The 19,750-nt window shown below is 35.8% G+C and overlaps 1 protein-coding gene and 1 long non-coding RNA gene across 6 annotated transcripts in view; one reads left to right on the top strand and one right to left on the bottom strand.

Moving 5' to 3' along the window:
- LOC135687049 (insulin gene enhancer protein ISL-1) overlaps positions 1 to 19,750 on the bottom strand; it is a 55,441-nt gene that overhangs the window by 12,303 nt on the left and 23,388 nt on the right. The window contains exon 2 of one of the 4 annotated variants that reach the window (XM_089114694.1): positions 12,813 to 12,891. The gene's annotated coding sequence lies outside the window, so the exon portion shown is untranslated. The other 3 variants (XM_065203493.2, XM_089114696.1, XM_089114695.1) reach the window with 3 other exon arrangements.
- LOC135687058 (uncharacterized) overlaps positions 2,608 to 19,750 on the top strand; it is a 55,043-nt gene continuing 37,900 nt past the window's right edge. Inside the window, exons 1-2 of one of the 2 annotated variants that reach the window (XR_010516142.2) lie at positions 2,608 to 3,824; positions 4,848 to 4,909. This is a non-coding gene — a long non-coding RNA (uncharacterized LOC135687058). Of the gene's footprint in view, positions 4,910 to 19,750 lie in introns of both variants that reach the window. The other variant, XR_010516140.2, reaches the window with a different exon arrangement.

Genomic DNA, 19,750 nt, shown 5'->3' with positions numbered 1-19,750 from the left:
CAATTAACGTTTGTTTCAGTGGTCGAAAAAAGATGGGCACGTCACATAATCTTCTGTGCACGATGACGGTTTTGAACCACAGTGCAAATTTACCCACCATTCAACTCATCAAGGCCAAATTCAGGTTTGCTTTTTGCAGGCTCAGCAAGGACATATTTACCTTCCACAAAACAGTATCACTTTATTAACTATAGAAATGTACTCCGGTAGTTGAGGTGGATTCGCCTTTGGCAAAATCATTCTGGGAGGTGTAGAATTGAAGCTATGCTACTCCTTGTGTTGTGGAATGCTGAAAGCATTGTGCTGGCCTCCATGAAATACGAGACTAGGCGAGAAGGTCATTCCATTCCTATTTCTCAACGTTCAGTTCTTTAGTTTGTACACAAAATCTCAACAATCAAGGAGTTAAATGTGTCTAAACAAATAATGCCTTCAGTTTTTTATACAAACAATTAAAAAAAAATTGAATAAACTTTCATGCCTGTCTTTTCATGTGATGGAGGGTAGATCGTCAGTTGGTTTACAAAACCCTTAATATGTCGAAAAATCACCTAAATATTTTTCCATCTTTACCTCTATCGATAAATTTTACTATTCAACCCCCATTACCGCATTGATAAATGCTTAATAATCCCGTTAAGCGCATCACAGGGGCGGAAATTATGGGGTTTGGGGTGCTCAGGCCCCCCAATCAGCGATGTCGTCGGAAAATTCAAGCTTTCGTCGGATAATTGACAACCGTTCAACGTGTCGAAATTACTTCTGAAGAAATCGTTCTGAAAGGGAATTTTAAGCTAATCTAAGAGACGTAATTGCCAAATTATCTGCTCATTTCGCTTAGGGGCGAACACTTGATCAAATATTGGGGGGGGGGGCAAGCCTATTGTTTTAATAAGATGACGTCACATTTCCCATTGTTCTAGAACAAAATAGCATTGTCCTCTAAAGTATTGGGGGGCGGTTGCCCCCCCTCGCCCCCCCCAAGTGTCCGCCACTGATTTCGCTCCCAGGTGATCTGCATGTTCCCTTTTTACCCCAGGGGCCTCTATAACCTTTCTGTGCCCTTTTGCAAAATTTGAACATAGCATAGCTGATAAAATATTAGCCAGTACTAAGTAATCAAACAAACAATATATGACCAAAATCAAAACTGCTTGTGTGTTGCGAATTGTATATTTAATTTCAATTCCGTAAAGATTAGTCGAAATTTCCATCGGATTCTTTCGAAGAAAAGTTATTTTCAAACGTATTTCCCACTGACGAAAACAAGATAAAATGCATAACACGAATGTACGACTTGTCAAAAGCGTAATCGGTCGACCTCTTGTATCATCAATTATCTTAGATGAGATATCGATCTTGATATCAAAGATTCTAAATGGATTGTTCTTCTTGCTACTTAATTATGGCGTGGTCAGCAAAGAATTCTTAGGGTTCCGTCAAAAAATCACCTGTTTTCATCAAAATGTGCAGTTTCTCTCAAATAAGACATAATCAAAGATATTATCTTGTCGGAAAATTGTAGGCCTGGGCCTCCCAAAATGAAAGCTTGAATTTTCGTTACTGGCGCATCATGTGTGAGCCTCACGCATTCGAGACCGCACAAGTAATTACATTTACAACATATAACAGAACTACATCAGTTATCACAAGTTCAGGTAGCGCAAACTTTAAGGCCAGAATAACTTATAATTTAAATTAAACGAAAAACGCCATTAAAAACATTCAAAATAGCTGAAAAATTTCTGCATTTTTAGGTATAATAAATAAAAACTTCAAATACGAAAATATAAATGTTATTACCAATGCATATGTGTGTTTCTTGTTGATTTAACCCAGAATAAAGTAATGTTGTTTATAATAAACTATCAATTAAAGTTAAAACAGATTTAAAACTTTAAAATAAAGAAGCTAGTATTTATTCAACATCTATCTATTTAACATGCTAGATGTAGCATAGGAATTTTTTATTGCAGTTTAATAATTTACACAATTGTTGTAACCGATGATCTTATAGTAAACGATAGAATGAAGCAATCAGAAAAACGGCAAATTTTCTATGTTCAGCTCAAGCTTATAGAAATTGGAATACTATATAATTGGCAAAAGCTAGCATGATAGCCTTTGCAATATTACAAAATTAACTTAATGAACACTTTCAGTTCAGAAAATAGCAACAAGATTGGGTTTTATTTCCCTCTTTTTATGAAGATTTAGTCATAGAAAGAATGGGTATGAAATAAAAGAAATGAGAAGTAGAATTAAAAATGTTATTCATGATAATCCTTCAGTTACAGACTTACTACAAATAAATAGAGTTAGTTACATATGAAACAAAAAAACTTTTAACAAACTTTAAACTGGTCTACCAGGAGGTTCTTCTAGGGATCTCTTATTTTTGTATATATTTTTTTTATTGGCCTAAGAAGTTTTCATCTGGTGCTTAAAATGGTCAATAGATTCCAGTAAATAAACGTAGCTAAATGTGAATACATGTTCCTCGGTAATGATGAACAACTAATCGGAATCTCTGAAATTAGTAACATCAAAAGTGATCTGAAATTAGTAACATCAAAAGTGTTTTGAAAAAATAGAATCAAATGAAAGCGAACTGGGATAAAACGTAGAAGAATAAAATTTGATATGATACAATTTAATGAAACATAGTTTGATTTAATGTAAAATTATATTTCATGACTTGATAAAATATAATTCAAAATAATTTGATCTATATTATACATTACATTTCATTTACTTTTATTATATTGTGTAATGTTATACTATTTTATATTATAACATCTTATTAAATTATATTAAATTATGATATTACATTATTAAATTATGATATCTTATCATATCATAATATATTTTTAGCATTAGGCATGATTTCATAAATTATTAGTATACTTAATTGCCAATTTATTAGCTAGCTTCAGTTTAAATTACATGACAATTCAGAAGGTAAAATAAGGAATTATAGGGTTATTGATGTCCATAATATTCAAAAGTGACGTCATTTCGACCGTAAATGTGATGAGTGGGAGGCAAAAATACAAACTTTGAATAAATATTTGGTCAAGACCAACCGACTCGGAGCTGCTATTTGCAGCGAAATTTCACGAATTATTGGCATCTTAGCAGCGTTTGTATCTCCAAAAATATGCATACAATATCGGCATATTTGTATAAAATACACACTGTTTTTATTGGAATACAATTTTTGCCGTGTCTGAATATTCTGAAAAATTTGTGATTCTAAGCCTAATATTGTTCTTGAACATTACCAAATTTACAAGCTATACTGCGTGTAAACTTGGAAAAATTTAAAAAGAAACAATCTTTGCTCGTGTATCTTTTTAATATGAAAATATTTTCGGAAAAGAAACATACTAGCACAGTAAAAGCTTAGCTGGTGTTGTGTGTGCCTCATCTCAAAAATGTTATGTGTAAGCCATGCATGTCTTGACTCCCAAAGATACTTAGATAGATAAAAAGCCGAAATGTCGATGAAACTTCAATAGTTTTGAGCTTCAATTATCTTATAACATTTAATCTTGTTGATAGAAACTATATCAGCTTTTGGTGACGCAAAACTTGAAGATATAATCCGAAAAGCGGGATTACAGTAACTTGAGCATATTTAGGTACCTGCGCCTGGCACTCTATAGAGTACTATCATCAGTTAACGAAAAATGTGTACATGGCATAATCAAATTCATATACAAATGGGACGACTTCATACCGTACCGGCTTTACGTTAACAAGAAAACATTGACGAATACACCGTGAAATAAAGGCGTAGAAGACCGTACGTAATGAAAAAGGTATAGAGTAAACGCCTGTATCCGATACGACTCAACAATAATCGACAATCAGGCTAGTAATGCAAAAAAATCCTCCTCGAAGAGTAGTATCTTATCGAATTCAATCGTTCACACACTTCTGTTTTCATTTCAAACTTGTTTGTAAGAGTCTCCATTTTATATCGTTGTTATCAGCGTTTCTGTGAAAACGCAAGGCCGAAACGGTATGCGTGTGGCATTCACTGAAAACAGCGGTCATTTAAACTTTTGAAGGCAGAGTCGACCTAGATTCATGGTGCTTTGCAATTTCTATGCCTTGTCAAGGCGAGCATCGTTGATGTTGTCGAATATCGCTTCACTCATTATCATTTAGTATCAGCTGTTTTCGCGAGCCGTTATGTAATTGAACACAACCAAGTCAATTCCAAGTTTCCTATTTTTAATTTAATCTCTTAATTTGTTTTTTTTCTTCAAATACATATTATCAAGGAAGGAATAGTTGGATATAAGTGTCGTAATATATTAGTATTTATCGTTGGATATAAGTAATAAAGAACGGCTGAGTTTGTTTAGCTAAAAATTTATCAATGAAATGATATCATTCTTAGCAAAACAATATTTATGTTCAATTAACAGGCATCTTTTTGACTTTACAATAAGCTTTAAATAGTTAATTTGACAAGAGTAGCCTGTAAATAGAGTTCTATCTGCCAAGATATTTTTAAAGCAGATAGAGATGATTATAATGTAAATATTGCAGAGGGTCAGTGAAACATATACACTTTTCACCGTAAATACGTATTTTGAGTGCAAGGAGCAATGTACTGGCAGATAGGGAGAACCTTTCAAAAACTGACACGTTTATCCTTTAAGCACTTTTCAAATGAGCAGCTTCAGAATATAATTAACTTTAGAATGTCTTAGTTCATAAATTCATGACATAGGGTGGTGCACCTTGGTGTGGCATTTGGTATTTTTCGTACTATTTTAAATAAAACTGCTTCCAATTTTCAAATTTTTAAGGCTTAAAAGTTTTCTCTACAGAAAGCAAAACAGAAGTCTATTCATGAGCTTGGCAAGATCAATTGAACAGAATGAGAATATGGGTGAGTTACTCATCATACTTGGGTGAGGTATCTGACCTTGGAGTAATTAAAACAACCTGGTTATGTTATACCTTACATTGCTTAAAAATAATCTGAGAATTATGTTAGGCAGAAAATCAAAAAAAGTTTAAGAACATTGAGGCTGAGCAAGAATTAGGTATTCTTATAAAGGAAAGTGTGCAGGGTAACAATGAAAGGCCAACTCATTGGTTTTGTTTGCACTTAAATGAACAAGTGTTCACGCAGCACAGCACTATCCAACCTAGGAAAGGCATCCGCTACTGCATATATGCAACAACGCTGTTCTCTCTTATTGGAAGCAGAGGAACATCTGAACAGTGGAATGCCGCTAACATGCGCCTTTGGAATTTTCATTGCAAAACACGAGCATAATCTGACTTTTTATCATCAACAAAAAGATTGGACTACAGATACGCGGGAATTGCGATTTTGGTCTGCAATTTACTAAGACCATCTGCCAATAACGAACATTACAAGCTAAAAATTTCGTTTGTTTCGCAATTTATTCACCGACTAACCTCCATAATAGAATAAAAATCATGTAGGATACGATTTTTCATCATGAAATAAGGTTGTTCCATGTTTAATTTCGAGTACATTCTGTCAAAATCGCGAATATTTTAGCTCTAAAAGTATATAAGAAAACTTTATAGCTTTGGTTCTACAGATAGCCCAAAATGCTTTCAATCTAAATAATTTGAGCCAGGATACGTCTTCAAGAAAATCTTAATAGCTTTCCTTTTACAAATAATGTGAAAGAATGTTTTTCCGTGTGATAACCGTGCTATATCGTATAAAGATATCTTAAGGACCTTTGGAAAACCTTGAAGGTATCATTATGCAATGGAGATACTCTTCAAAAAACAATGGGGCAATCAATCAAAAATGGGAGCCAAACAAAGAGTAGTTTTCTAATTTTTTGCTTTTTTTGAAATCGCGAATTCTGCGTCGACTGATTTCAGTTGTGCTTCCATTTTACAATTTTCTGAATTCAAGTGCGTCAAGCAAAACGAATCTTTGTGTTTTTGAGTATAAACAGCAGAGTATTGACTTTTTAATTCATTTTCGAAGTATTTAGTAACCCATTCAACATCATCCAAAGCATCAGTGTCCTTGAGAGTCCAATGGACGAGGAACGGTTAAGCAAAATTCATTTACTGTCTCTTGATTCGCAACTGCCGAAATTTCTCTATTAAAGACAAACATCCATGGACAAAGTTACCTAAACCTGATTTGTCTTGTAATTTAAACTATGGTGGCAGCCATTCACTGAAATGAATTATTGATCATAATCTTCCACATCGAAGACGCAAAGTGAACAACTAACCTGACAGAACTTGACTGATCATAAGTTACCGCTTGCTTAAGAGAATTTGAAACAGTAAGTTGCAGCTGGCAGTGGGCTTTGCGGCGACATTGCAGCGAATCAGATTGCGAGTAAGCTGTAGTCCCTCTGGCGAACTGTAGACAGAGTTTCATGACTTTTAAGCATGCGCGTGAAAAGTGTGTTTTGTAAAAGAATACGTGATACGAATAGAACGCTGGATCACTGCTCAAGGCTACGTCGCCTTGATAGGTGCGACATTAAGAATGACAGATGATCATGATCGGAGAAAGGCAAGCAAGGTTGTGGGACAGAGGTCATTCTCATCAACACTACAAATCCAATCAATGTAGCTAATTAATTATAACGGATCACATAAACCGTTCGTTGAATGTGAAGTATTTCTTCGAAATAATACTGGGGCTCATTTCCTTGTGATGTGACGTTGATCATGGACATCTGGCGGGCTTTCAGAGAATGACTTAAGAAGTAACAGGCCTGATAATAACCGACCAGAAATACTGAACAAAGTTCGTCTCTTTGCATAGCTGACAATGCATAAAGATTGATTTAGAAATCCGAGCTCTAATAACAAGGTTTTATAAACGGTTTGCTTCCTCTGAAAAACATAAAAATCTACATGTATTGGTTTGCAAATAAACCATTGCTAGTTTCATGATATCTGTAAAAACCTTATAACTATTCTGTTCTCTCTGGGCAGATTAACCCTTAGTGTAGCTTCCTAACATTCTAATCGTTAGAGAATTGTTTGTTTTTGCCAAGACATTATCAATGTTTCATTATGATACTCTTCAGACAACAAAATTCGAGGTCCGCGCCACTAATCCTAAACTGGAGAGGCAAGCAATGTAAAGAAAGTTTCCTCTCACCCCCTCCCCCCCCCCCCTCCCCCCACTAGCTTCAATTTGCGCAAACATTTTGCTGGCGCTATTTTATTTGAGTACTTTGGATCAATTTATTTCTTGTAATCTAAAGGTTTGTCTATAAAAGCAAATTTAGTCCCCTGCCCCCTTCTGAATAGACCTTCTTACCATGCAATGCTTTGCTACAACATCATGGCTCCTTATTGGTACAAAAGTAAGAAACTTTCTTCTTTAAGTGGTGCAGTGACTTTTCAAACGGCTATGCCTCTCCTAGATTCACTGCATTGCAAACAAACTTCGTATCATGGGTTACTCTAATGATTGAATAGAAGATATAAAAAATGTTCTTCTTGACACTGCAATTGGTTGTGACATTGCACAACTTGTGCAATGGAGGCAACAAGCTGTTCCATTTATAAACCATGTCATTGCATTCTGTTTGTCTCTTTTTATAGAACTAATCAATCTCAGCTTTCAAAGAGTACTTTCAACGAGTACAATCCACAGTCTATGATGCTTATGAATTCTTGATAATTCTAGGCGATTCTTTGTGAAAAATAAGTTGCTACATAACAACAGCTATTTGCCAATCCTGCGGCACAAGTCAAAGCGAAGAAGTACATAGTTTCTTATTTCTCCACTCAAATATTGGAACTTGTTCTCGTTGACGGTAGCGTCTATTTGACATTCTGGATACCGATAAAATTTATTGATACAATTTACATAGACTTAGGAATGCAAATCATAGATTGAAAATAAACACTGGTGTGTTAATAGAATAGAATGCTTCTCTTCAGTTTGAAAACAATGTTTATAAGAACAGTACTCATTTGCGTCACAAGTATACCGTCAAGTAAAGGAAATAGCCTTTCTAGCCGGTGCATAAGATGAACTTACGGATGGCCGTATCTAATGCACAAAGCAAATATATGTGAATAAAACCATGCTCGGTGCATTCCAAGTTACAGGGACTAAAAGCGCATCGTTTACGATACTTGAAATTACTGTTTTACCGATCTGTCATATAGTGATCGATGCCGTAATGTGGACCTCCACACACTTCGGTGAAAAGAAAATAATGGTAGTTGTCCAATATCTTAAAATAAACCAATATCTTAAACTTATTTTCCTTGTATATTTTTGAGTGTCCTCTTAGCACCCGGTTTTTGGGATCCCTACGACGATTGCAAGAATTTAAAGATAAAGTATGTATACATTGCTTCAAATGTCTGGATTTTAGGAAGAAAGTATGGGTGTGTTGCTAGGTAAGGAACAAGGGCACTAGAAGAAAGGTGTAAAGGGCTACTTTTGGCATTTAGAAAGAGGGCATACCTCCCACCCAACCCCCCCCCCCCCTCCCCTCCTGGAAGTTACTCTACATCTCTGGCAGCAACCTAAACAAGGCGGAGAAGTTTAATTGCATGCACACGTGCTTTTTTCGTTGAATTTCTTTAATATGCATAGTGTAGGAAGAGTCAAAAGCATCTGCAAATTAAATTTGCCATTTACAAAACTTCTAGGAAACAATCATGAGTGAAGACGGCCATGCAGTTTAAGTTTAAAACAGCTAGGCCCAACTTTCAACTATTGATACAACCTTTTCATTATAGAGGTTGAATTAATAAAGAGTCATATGTAGAAGTTAGCTTGAATAACAGGCGAGACAGCTGAACATCACGCCATGCACAAATCGACTGACCGATCACGCACATTGCTCAACTAAAAGCAAACAGTATCAACCGTTGCTGCGAGATGGCTTGCTTACAAAAAGGAATCCCTGTCTGTGTAATATACAAACAAATCGTACCATCCCCTCATTTTGTGTACAATTTAACACGCTCATTGAATTGACCAAGCATGGTAGAAAACAAATATCCACCACTCGGCACAAACGCGAACCATTCCAAATACCCTGTTTTAATTCGTAAAAAAGTATGCTGAAAATCTGCCGGTCGAAGGTGCGTGCGAAAGGAATTGGTGAGAAACAAACCACCACCGGGTTCTGGCTATGGGAACAATTGATAAAAGGAAGGGAAAGGGCCTAGATTTTCTGTTGAGATACATTTCGACTATTTAGTTTATGTTATCATTTTTTGTTCTTTCCATCTACACGAGAAATGGTTATAGAAGAAAAATTCAATACCTGAATACGGGAATATTTTGTGTATTTTAGGGACAAACTACCCTAAGGTAACATACTTGATTAACCAAAATGATGACAAAAATTTTGAAATATACTTAAAAATGCAAGGAATAGAGCGATAGAACACGCAGAAGGCCCCCCCCCATATTTTTGCGTGATGCGTTATTGGCCATATTTTCGTGCGTGAAATCGTAAAATTCGTGCGTATTATCTCGATTTTTTATGCGTGATTTCTTGAATAAAGATTCCTACGTAAAGCGTGGAACATGAGTTTTTCTTGCTTTATGTCGTGAAACGGCTTTAACTATCCGTGAATTTGTGAATGAAACTTTGAATGATAATTTTAAAAATTGTCTCAATTTGGTGCGTAATGAACCAATAATAGTTAAATCTCAAATTAGCATTCAAAGTTTGAAAGTTGTGTTGTAGTCCTTCAAACAAGGCTCTGATGAGCAATAGTTGATATTACATTTATTGTTTGCGCGAGAGTGAAAATCCAATTTTTGCAATGCATGAATGCGTGAAAAGTAAAAAAATTGTGCGCGAATGCGTGAATCACAACAACTATGAGGGAGCCCCGCAGAAGTGACATAATTTGAGCACTAAAGCTGGATTGTTTAAAATAAGAAGGCTAGCGTTTGTGAAAACGCTGTAGAGTTGAATAAGGAGGTTCTATTTTGGCACTGGGACTAAAATGGGCAGTCTACCCCTTTTCGACGGTATATTAGTAGAATCTCTAGGAATATGTTCCTTGGTATTTGCTTCTACTGTTGTCATTCCGTATTCCAGCTTAGCTTACTCTTGCCCGAACATGCAAAGTCAATTCCCATACCACTATTTTAGGCAAATTCATGTTTTTACCTCAACCTTCACATTGCTGAAAGAAAGATGAGGGGCCATACTCCTTAAAAGATAACAATCCAAGGCAAAAAGAATCGCTATGGTGTCAGTTGATAGATGTAAGTCTGCCCTGAAACCAATTGGAATATGTAGCCATTTTGTGTCAATAAGGACAGCGTAGATGGAGGTCTAAGCCACTCCCTCTCCTCTTCAAATCAATATTTCGCCAGAGGTGCTTACTCAGTCAGCCTATTAGGAACATACTTATAGTTTCAACGATATCAATGTCGTTGGTGTGTTGTTTGGCCTTAAAATTATATCATCAGAGGCAGGGATAATAATGACAGCCCACACTAGAAGACGGTAATAATAAGCATAATGTTGTACGTTGAGGATCAACCTCAAAGGCATTATCATGCTGCAAGTAAAGATCACTTTTGATCATATGGAAGTCATTTGGCAGCAATACTCAACTTCCATGTTTCGTCCAATCCAATAACCTTTCTACTTTGTTTTTCCCTCCTTTCCAGAATTGTTTTCCTTTTTCCTTTGACTCACTTGGCAACTTATTGGATGAACTAACAAAATGACTTGAATGACAGGTTTTCACACCCCAAAATGACAGGTTTTCAAACCCCACATTGACTTTGTTAGCACCATACCTTGATGAATGTAGGAGAAACCTGGCCATTCACTTCCTTGACATTAAACTGGGACAAAATAGTATGTCTCCAAATTCTGTTGGTTTGCTTAACCTCTACATCCTGAGACAAACCAAGTTTAGTGACAAACCAAGTTTAGTGACAAACCAAGTTTAGTGACAAACCAAGTTTAGTGACAAACCAAGTTTAGTGACAAACCGAGCTCTTAACAAAACTTTCATGCACCATAAACCTTAAAAAATAGACTTTGTATAACGAACATCAAAATAGCGGTAAATGAAAATGTCTCAGAACTCCTTCATTACTGCCACTTTTTTGCTAAAAAAACACCCCCAACCAACGGATACCTTCTTATTGCGAATAGTAAATTTGATGCCACAAGTGTTCGCTTCAGAGAGGTTCCATTGTTTCTAAAAATTTGCGATTGTCTACTTCTCTCTGCTGTTCTGGCCAGCGTCTAGAACATTTTTTTATCTGTTCGTCTTCTTTAATATTTGTGGTCATGTTGATCTTATGATGATATTGAATGAAATCTAAATGTATTGCATACAATCTAAATTGAACCTAAAAACCTTGCAAATATCAATACATGATCCAATTTTCTTAAAAGGTATGTTGATTGGAATCCCTTAGATTCTTGAATTTTGTCATTAAAATGCAACGTATGACTTGACAGCAAGCTTATAAACACAATTTATCTAAATAAGATTATAGTGCTGTGAAGTGAGAAAATATTATTGATGTAAAATGCAAGTTTGAATAAGCAAAGAAGACAGTCGTGTTGGCAAACTGTGCCAGGAAGGTTACTTGATAAGGAAAAGGCTTTTATAAGTAATGATGGGAAAATTGGTGCAGCTGTTGTTTCAAAGAAGGCAAAAATGTTAATAATGACGTTTTCAAGAACTTTAGACAAGAGGGCTTTTGAGCGTTGCCAGTTATCAGTAAGTCAAATACCACTGACACTGACAGAAATACCACTGACACATTGCAGTGTATTTAAAAATTTGAATGAAAAGTTTGCGAACGTTTCGATTGGAATATTTGTTGAAATCGTCTCCGAAATAGGTACAGACACAAATAAGGGACTGATGTAATAGCGAAGAAATTATATTGTAATAAACATTCATCGTGAATAACTAAAGTTGCAGTTTTAGGGGCAAACCAGGTGGATGAGTACGCTGTTTTCAATACCAATGGTTGTTGCCGTTCTCGTGGCATGTCTGGTATCGAAAAATGCTAGGATTCAAAAAGGTTGTGCAGCTCAACAAATCTAAATAATATGGGCAAAAAGGATCTTAGTGGACTGGTGTCATGGCCAGACCGATTTCAAATACTGTCAGCAAATCAGTCTTTTTAGGATGACAAACTTAAACTATCTGTCTCGCTGAATGCAAGGTTGCTCTAAAATTCAGACAGTTAACAGAGTGCGAAAAAAGGCTTCGATAGAGAAAAATTTTAGGCAGGGTACTGAACTTTTGTTTTAGCGTGCAGTTGGTTTGGGATTCTCTTCTTGCATTGAATTCAGTCAACTTTATTCGCGAGTAAAGCATACTGACAGTGTTTTTGTATGACGTATTCACAAAAGAAAGTTAAAGCAAAAGAAAGTTAAACCTGGTTAATGAATGCTCAAGTAAGCTGGCCTTAATGCCTGTTCCGCTTTCTACTAGCGATGCCAAACAGTTCCATAAGCGCATTTGATTACCTCATGAGGTATCGGTTAACCCTCTGCTAGCGACTGTGTGCCCTATTAATCCTTATTGTATTGTAAAGAATACCTAATTCATCCACAAAAATGGCTGCAACTTTCTCTGTCTGAGGTGAAGAGCTACCATAGTGAAGCGAGTCTAAATTACTCTTTCACTCTTTCAACCGCCCCCAAAGACATGTCTAAAATCATTTTTGTTAGCTTATCCGATAATTCAAAAATAGCTGCAGGTAACTTAGTAAATAGAGGATTACATAGTCAGTCGATGATAATAACATAAGCTCTAAAGACACAAAAGTGAAAAAGGAAAATAATCTAACTCACCTCTGTCGAGAGCTGCTAAGAGTTCGCTGACTTGTTTGGTATGCACCCAGCTGACCGTGCACTTTCACTTAGTTGAGCCCTGGATGCAAAAACGGAGGTGCCATAACATAACTGAATTCAGATAAACTACAGGTCAATTATTTATTTAAAAAGGACGTCTAGTCGTTAAACGGAGTTGCCTTATCGCGTGGCATACACTTATAAATCAATAATGCGTTCTCGACACAGCACCAATGTTATCTCAGACCTATTTGCAGAAAACTAACACAAGCTTACATAAAAACACTTGTTTACCCCGTAACAATGCATACGGGAGACGAACGCAGTCTCGTCCTCACTTTCATATCAAGGTTGGCACCGAGACTCGATAACCTTTGTTCCGTTCTAGTTGTTAATTTGCTACAAAAACTCGCCCGATATAACCTTAAAAAAAACTTGAGTTTTAGACTTTGTCTGTATAGATAGGGAACATCATAGCTGTAAGGTAATTCATCTAAATATATTTGAGAGCAACGTTTGGCTACCCGTAAAAAATATATCTAATAACGAATAAATAACTTTTCAAGAACTTCTCTCCTGGTCCAACGCCAAGACTCATTCCTACAATGTACAGTGAATCTAATCCTAAAGAGTGTCCCTTATATTTGCAAATACCGTTAGGTAGGCTGGAGCAGCAACGATGGTTGTCATTAAGCTCAAATAAGTAGGCATTAGAATGGAAAGAGTCAGTGATCTACGTATTAAGCCCCCTAAACTGCAGATTGGATATGAACCTTTTGAAAGAGAGCAGAGAATCCTTGTATGCAGCACACCACAGTGACTGATATGATAATCAGTAATAAGGCAACCTTCTCATAGACTGCGCTATTCCTGATCATGAGACAGTTACCAGAAGCCAGTTTCTTACAAACGTACTTCTTTTTTGTAAAATTAGGGAAAACCGACTTTCCTTTTCGACTTAATTACTATCCTGTTGCCTATTTGTGTGATTGGCAGAGAAAAATATCATCTTCAAAAACCCAGATGTCTTGATTAAGCTAAATTGCCCACCATTAAGTATCAAGAAGCTACCAACAACGAGCAAACATGCATACAGCAACATCTATGGATAATAAACATCTAATACACTGAAACTGATAAAAATGGTCTTAAAATACCAGATGGAAATACAATATTGCATTGTGTCAAAGTTTAACAATTTGTGTGGTATAAGAACTCTCATTTCGAATGGTATCTAGAAATGATGCTTTGTGAGTGTTGAAGTTCTTTCCACGGGTTTTGATGATAACATAGGTTACAATGATGTTGTCACCAACCAGTAATGTCTTTTTCAATATAGTTTTACAACCTTCATTGTGGTATCTATCATAAATTCTTAGAACACACAGTATTATCAAATCTGCAATACAGGCGTCTCACTTTATTTGTCCGGACACCATATCGTGACCCCATTTTCAATCAACTTTCAGATATTTACCTTCTTTAAACACAAGTCAACCACTTTTGTGTCTATCTTTCGTTTACAACAGGAGGGCGTACATGACTGTCAAGGTTCCTAGCTCTCAATGTATCGGTAGATTTAAAAAGTTCGTTCACTGTTTGAGAGTGGTCATTTACATTTTTTATTCCTTTACATCAAGTTGGTATTTACAAAAAAGCTACAAAAGGCTAATCAAAACCAAAAAACTAAACTAACTAAGCATAGCAAGATAATATGATTAACAGCATAACAAGAAGAATGATTAATCCTCGGATTAATCTAGAATATTATGATTCATCGATGAATCTGAAATTACTAACATACTGCCTTCACAGGTCGCAGGTGCATGTGAAGAAGGTCTTTATTTCACTTTTGAATAATGCTAACTATATTATTCGACCATATAGGAAGCTTTAATTCCCTTATGCTACTTTGGCTGTAGGTAGTGTCAGTAAGATACACTGACATCTTCTTGTTTGATGTTTGATAAGAAAACTTAGTCATGAAGAAAACACTGAGCCTTAGATGTTGGCCTATGAGATGAGAAGCATAAGAAAATCTGCTTTTTCCTGGTTCATCATCATCAGGTACCATCTTCTATCAGAAGGTTGGCTACCATGACCCTCCAACTATCCCAAAATCTGAGTTTTGGTTTGTTGTCATGGTCATAGATAAACATAGATTTTCCTGGTTAGCAACACAGAATGCCAGAGCTGATTTAATCTCTTCGGATATCTACTGTACAATCTAAAAATTTGAAATAACAGACGGAGGGCATCGCGAATTAGATATTTGGTTAATGATACATTCAAGCCTCTAAGAGATATAGGCTGATACAAAAAATCTTACTGCACAAATTCTATGCCTGCTAACTGAATGAAATGACTATATTGATGATGATGATGATGATGATGACGATGATGATGATGATGATGATGATGTATAGTTAGTTGCAACTTAAAACTATTCTGCTTCTTCCACCAATGCAAGCACTTTATGACAGACCGATATACCAGTAATTTTCATTTGTTTACTGCAGCAATGAATTTGGATTGTAAGAGATCGGTTAGCCATTGTCTTGCTGTATGGTAAAAGGAATCGGAATTTTTCGGCGTAGGATGTGCCCCCATTTTTCACAAGCCCATGTAAGTACCTATTTTCACAAAAGGGGTAGCCTTTTTTGCCAACAAGCCCCCCGCCCCTATTAAATTCTCCTTGTGCCTTGCTGATGCCTATCTAGTTCAGGAATGACTACTCTAGCAGCAGTTAGAACTCTTAGTTTTGAAGGCGTTCATCATAACACTTCCAATAGTTTACTAATAAGCCGATGCGGGTTTACTCCTAAAGATTGTGCTCGCATATTAATGAGTCAAGGCACTTATAGCTATTTGAAAACACCTGTGACATTCAAAATCCAAGATAACCATGGAAGCAAAGCACAAACTTGCAATAACGTTGTCATTAAGTTTCTTTGCTAGTAAAGATAAAGATCTATCTTACAAGACAGTTAATTGCTGGTAGGACAACAGGCAGTGATGTTTGTTAGGGTACCTGTTATTGTTTATAAACAGTGAAGACTGCTAATTAGCAGAATATGTTGTACTGACACAGTAAATCTATGCCTCGTAATGCTGATTCTCATGATACGCCCCATAATGGCGTCGCTTTAAGCTCTCGTATGCTCTATGATATCTCACTGAGCTGCCGATATGCTCCATGACATCAAAATATGCTCCTTATTCTTTCCTTGGATCTCTCGTGGCATTAAATATTAAAAAAGGATGCATTAAAATGCTGTGCTTTACATAACCAGTGAATCTTTGCCCAGAATAACGCTAAAAAAGGTGTCGACCTTTCTTCTAGCATAAATAAGCAGTAGATATTCACGCAGCAAATATCTATCCTTGTCATTCTCACGCAATTAAGATTACTTGCCTTGTAGAAAACACGTATCCCTCTAAAAATTGACGTTTTTCAATAAAAAAGTCAAGTCACTATTTCCAAATTTTGTTGTTGTGAATCATATTACTTTACAAAAACATGCTAAAGAATGAAATATTGATAAAATCTGTATTTTTGAGCCAAAATAGTTGAAGTCAGGTGATTCAGAAACATGCAATAAACCTCTCTATGTTAATTTTGAATTAAAAAGGTCTGAACAAGAAATTTGTTTAGCTTTGAATTAACTGTCTAAGGAAGTGACAAATATTCAACAGATAATGATACAAAAAATCAGCGGTCAAGACCGAATGTCACTTTAAACAGAAATCAATCTATAAATTCTATTCATAAGTTTGACATCCAAAAACTTTTACGTTTTCATGTTGGCTTATTAATATAAGGTGATACTTATATTAATTTACATAAAATTTTCGAACCGGAAAATTAATCTTAAAACCATGAATACCTGAGCCTAATATGAAGTTTCCAATGCTTCAGGACCCAACTAAATATTACCGGTAAAACCTAACTGCATCAGGGCATGTTTTGCAATACAATGATGAAAGCGTTGACTAGCGAAAGCATATGAGTGGAGTTCTAAGACATTCGAAGCCACACATTTCAAAGCACTGGCGATAGAGTTGTTAATAATCCCTTATCTTCTTATCGCTGGTGAACATTATAAAGTGTAAGAAGGAAGAACCGCAGGTTAGGCTGTCCGCCGGATTCTGTGGATCTCGCAATGAGTTATAATACGAAAGGTATTCAGGAACAAAGCAATACGACGACGAGAATCCAATGTAACGAGATAAAATTTTGTAAGACAAATTAAATTTAAGGAATACTAATATTTCGCCCCGGCATACAGGGCTTCATCAGAGTGAAATCAGGAGCTTTGTAGAAAGGTATTTATGAGACACATATGGTTGTGAGACAATTTAGGGTTAGGGTTAGGGTTAGGGTTAATCGCATCCAGATCTATTTCGATTTTTCGATTGTGAAACTGGGGAGAATTCTTGAATAAAATTTTCGTTGGCAAATTTTCTGAAGTATGTCTTGAGTTTATAAGAAAACTCACCAAAATTTCAGCAAATTTACTCCAGCGTTATGACTGGCAGTTAAAGTATTCGTAAATTTGGTTCAAATCAGCTACACCCATGTCTGGTTGGAGACGCGCGGAACGCAGCTACCCCTCTATATGACTAGCTTGTTCCTGAGTCACAATTCATTCTCCTTAACGTTTCTAACCAGGCTTTCTGAAGGTGAACAAATCGATTGTAGCGAAATACAATTATATAATACCATACGCCTTGTTGTTAGGAAAGATGGTTCTATGTTGAAACTCCGAGTTTCATGGCAATCATCAGGGAAATGTTGGAGCTTAAAACAGTCGTGTTCTGCAGACCATGTACAGCTGAGCTCATTAAACATCCAGCACTACATAACGGGCTGGTAAATGATAAACTTCATTATATACAGTTGAATTATCAATGTTTCTTGCAATGGCATTTCGTTTCTCTGTCAGATAATGATTGTAGATTTCCCCATCCCTCTTGATAAATGTGAATAATATTAAAAAAAATGTTGAATTTTTTAGGGGCATAGCGCCGTAGTAAGATGCATTGAAAATGCATTTTTTGTAGCTGAAATTACGGGAAAAAGCAATAAATTTAAATCTTTGTAATACAATTTTTTTACTTAAAATTAGTAATTGTAAAGATGGGAGCAGATCGGAGTGTAAAAAACAGCAGATAAATCATTTTTGGGAGGTGTGGTTTTATTTGAATTAATTTAAAAAAATTTAGCAGACTTAGTTATCATTCAGGTAATTTATCAAGGATTTCATCAAAGAAATCAGTAAAAATGTACGGGAGTTTGGGTAACTTCTTGAAGAAGACATTGCCTCAGGGTAGAGGGATGTATTTAAATTTAAATTTTAGCAAGTTGTATTGACATCTCATTGTAGAGAAGTGACAACTGTTTGGGTCTCGATCTATTTCTTCCATTTATAGAGCAATGCGCTTTCAAGAAAAAGGTCTCTTATTTTCAATGTGTACGTCGTTTTTTAAAAAAAAGCATGAAGATTTTGAAAGCTGCTAACAATACTTTTTACTTTAACGTTTCCTTATGCAATGAAGGTTTAACTCAGGAAATAATCCCTTAAAAGCATTTTATCTACAGATCTTGAATGATCCTGAGACATTTCTCAAGTTATAGTAAAAAGGCACGTCATACTGATGGCCGTCAATCATCAGCATACCAGTGCAGATATTTTGACCAGTCTCTTTCTGCTTAATGAACACGTGATGAGAAAAGCTTAGTTTACAGTGGTAAACAGTGGTTTACAGGGGTTAACATTGGTTTATAGGAGTTAACAGTGGCTTACAAGGGTAAACAGTGGTTTACAGTTTTTAGGGCTTAACAACTGGCAAGAGAAGTTAAACCCAATAGGCCGAAGAATGGAAAGCCTTGACCAGGCTGAATTCAAGACTTATGCCAGTGGTAGTTACATACATTTAGATTCGAAAGAACAATTGTCAGAATGGATTAATGTCTGCATTTTCCGCTACTACGACCATTTTGCCATGGACCCAAACTACGATGAATCAGTATTGATTACATGGGAGGATGAAAATGGAGAGCACCCGAAAGAACATATTTGACCTTGAAAGCATGGAAATCTTAAAGTTAGAAATCTATTTTGATAAAGAGAACAATAAATATGCCAAGCCTTTAGCGATAAATTTCCATCTCACTGGGAAAAAAAATTCAGTGGTAGTAACCGGACATGCTGCACATGACTGGATTGAGAGCGGATAAAAAGATGAGACTCATGAAAGGCTACAAGAAAATGCTAGAGTTATCACAAGAAGAGGAATTTGCCAAGAATCTAATTGAAGACCATAGACAAAGGGGGAAATCACAACAATCGAAATTCAAGAAAAGGACAAAGAAAAAGAAAGCAAAGAAGGCAAAGAAAAGTAAGAAAGCTGACAAGGGGAAACACCTAAATGAGATAAGTTGAGCGCTAACGCAATTCATAACCAGTACAATTTTATAACTGATATGCACAGTGCTGTATGTTGATTCTATCCAGGACAATTGAGAAGCAAGCAAGGAAGCAATAAGTTTTTATTTGATGACGCAGGTAAGGGTCGTGGCATTTGATGTTAACTGATGAGTAGAAGATGGGATCTTTCTCTTGTTAGAAGTAGTTGAATGTAGAAATGTCGCAAACGTTTTACACCCCATTAGTAACATGTGAGAACCTAACTATAAAATGAATTTCATTTAGCATATCACAAAAAGATAATGATGGTATCCTAAAAAGGCATTAGCATGGAATTGTTTAGCTATTATCGTAAGTAATAGATCATTGACAGAACTAAAATCGATATTTATTTATCTCTAATCTATTGTTTATTCCTTTCTTTCGAAACTTCATGGTGGCAAGAGGCCAGACTAAATACGATTTAAATTGCCACATCATCGATTTGCCTCTATTTCTAGATTAGCC

The sequence above is a fragment of the Rhopilema esculentum genome, chromosome 20, assembly GCF_057945365.1.
Source record: "Rhopilema esculentum isolate cy_ngs chromosome 20, ASM5794536v1, whole genome shotgun sequence".
Lineage (NCBI taxonomy): Eukaryota > Metazoa > Cnidaria > Scyphozoa > Rhizostomeae > Rhizostomatidae > Rhopilema > Rhopilema esculentum.
This window is presented reverse-complemented; position numbering and strand designations above follow the sequence as displayed.